We start from the raw sequence: 2901 nt of genomic DNA on the forward strand, positions 1-2901 counted from the left end.
ACACCCATTGACCCATACCATGCAATGCCTATTGTTGTGGCTGATACAGAGGTTACCCAATGACATTCAGGTAATTCTAGCAGCTACTATTTAGGTTGATTCACCAGAAAGTTCCAACAGGCCCTTTAAAACATGATAAGATGGCATGGGCTGTTCCAGTTACATAATGTTCCAGTTACATTGGGTGGGAAGATCTAAGTTAGAATTAATTACTGGTTCTTTCAGTCATTAGCTGGGAACCAATTTAAGACAGCTTTATGCTCATACCTATGTGCTGGAAGTTACATATTAAGACAAGCCTTGACTATCAAGTTAAATAAATATCAGGCTGAAGGAAATTAAGGGTATATATCATGGTATGTACCATGGACAAGTAAACTAAGCATTTTGACTGAAATAAAAACATACTTTTGCTATCCCAGTCAAACTACATGCTAAATAGATTGAGAAGAAGAAAATAGCATCGTACAAATCTATGGCTTGGAAACTGGATTGGCATCAACACAACTAAGGAAATCCAAGCCAGATTCGAGATGTGCTGAAAACCAAATTTCCTAAAGGCCTGGGAGACTTTGGCATGTTGTACTGAGCTGTTAAATTCTAGAGCGATTTCATTTGTGCCAGCTACTTACCATCACCAGCATCAAACTTGCATAACTACACTACTGTTTTACTGCTGAAAATGAACTTTTGTTGGCCTGAATATGTGCAGAGGGTAAATGGCAAGAAGACATCTGATCCGCTATGCGGAAAGCTAAAGGGAAACATTCATAGGAGAAGCCTCCAGCATAAAGAACTCCTCAAAGACATTCAGCAGAACGATTTCTGTGTACAAGATAGCCATTACCTGGCCTGAAACAACAGACTTAGCAGACTCACTTCATATGAGGCCCTCTGAAACAACAGTGAGGAACAAAGATCTCCCCAAGATCATAAAGTGAAGAGTGATGATCACAGGCAGCAACATGGGGACAGATAATTGCTGCTCTCTGGTATAAAAACACAACTTTCAATACAATGTTTGCAGTGGATGCTGTTGTGAACCACCCAGATGCCCCTTTCAAGGCTGAGGTGTTCTTTCTCTCAGCTGCCTGGTACTGGGGCTGCTGTCTGCTCACAGCCCATTTCCTAACCCCCTGCTGAAGAGAGCTGCCTTTCCCAAGATCATGCCCCTTCCTGGGACAGCCCACATCCTGGGGCTGTTGATCAGGGGATACAAAGGCCTGTCTCCCTTGTCTCTAAGAAACCCTGAGGGGCCATCCCAAGTAGATAGGTTCCCTGTAGGTGTGTGGGTGGCCTCTATTATATCTGCCTCAGGTTCCCTCTCACTCTGCCCTTTTATCCTGCTCCCCTCCTACTCCAACAAGTATTGTTCCTGAACAGTCCCCTCAGTAAACCTTTTGCAGGCAAATCTCCATCTCAATCCCTTTCCCCAGGAAACCAACCTAAGACATACCCATCTGATCCTAACACCACATGGTGGAACAAACATGATCAACACATGCTTGTTCCCACCTTCCTTTCTCCTACTCCTCTAAAGAGGAGTCAGGCTTTGCCTATTCCCTATCTTGGCCTCCGGCCTCCTCCAAGTAGCATCCTGCTTGGCAGAGTCTTGACAGAAGGATAAAGGTGGTGGGGGCAAGGGTTAGAGTGCTGGCAAAGAGGTGCGGGAGAAGCTGTGGCAAATAAAGAAACTGGGATTGAATGGGGATTTTAAGAAATACCGTTATGCTCAACCCAACCCTTTCACGGCATTCAAGCAAAAGAAGCACAGAGCTTGGATCGTTGGGAAGTTAATTTTTGTGACTGGACTGCCATTCCACTTGGCCTGGGTGACAGTGGTCACAATTTTTAAGCTTTTCCTGTGAATATAGGCAATCTCATCTTTAGATGTCAGTGGCGATGCCAGCAGAACTGTATGTTTCAGGAGTGCTTTAAGTTGGGGCATAGTTTTACTATGTCTAATCCACACTCTTTGAATGCTATGAATTTAAGTCCACAAAAATAGAATTATAGGTTTCAGGGCTTTAAACAAAAATGTTTGTAACAATAGAAAAATAATTAAACTATTGTTTCAGCCTTTATTATGAGAGACATATGAACAACTAACTATTAACACATTCTTCCAAAACATCTACACGTGTCAGTTATGTGCATGTGGGAGCTAAGGACAAAGGGCAGCACACCCTAATGGTATAACTGTCTGTCAGAATTGTATGTGCAGAAGACAGTCTGTGAGAAGCCTTTTAGATTCTCTAAGTTACGATTTTTGTTCTAATGCCCAATACCACTGGCACATAAGTGGCATCGCTGAGGAGTCTGGCCAGGCAAGAGCACCTGTGGAGATGACAAGAAGGGGTCCCTCTCATGTTAGGCCTTCTCAGCCTGGGACTACATCCTAACTAGACTCTCTTGTTTGAGTTGCTTGTGAATCACGGCATCCTGAGTTACAGGATGGATTTTCTATTTTCTTTCTTTTTTCTATTGAGAATTGCCAGCACTTTTTCTTAAGGGTAGAAAATTTCCAAGAACAAGCCTTAAGAATACAAACAAGTATTTTAATGATGCATTTAGGACAAGTTTTCCAAACACAATATTTTCTTCGGGGTATAGTTCCAATAGCTGGTAGTGATCATGAGCTGTTAGCAATCTAGGAATTAGAGGCAGTTATGTTCCAAATCTACCAAGATGCTCCAACCTGTCATCCTTAGACGTGTACTTTCAAGGCCTAAGAGACAAGCTTTACTCTTGAAGATCTCTGTTCTTGAGTTCAGTTGTTAAATCCAGGGATAAAAGACTAATTGGGGAAACCCAAAACAAGAAGATTAAGCATCCTTCAGAGGAAAGGCTAGGGTGTGGTGGGTTGCCCATGTCCCTTCTGTGTCCAGCCCAACACAGAAA

The sequence above is a fragment of the Neofelis nebulosa genome, chromosome 2, assembly GCF_028018385.1.
Source record: "Neofelis nebulosa isolate mNeoNeb1 chromosome 2, mNeoNeb1.pri, whole genome shotgun sequence".
NCBI classification, from domain to species: domain Eukaryota; kingdom Metazoa; phylum Chordata; class Mammalia; order Carnivora; family Felidae; genus Neofelis; species Neofelis nebulosa.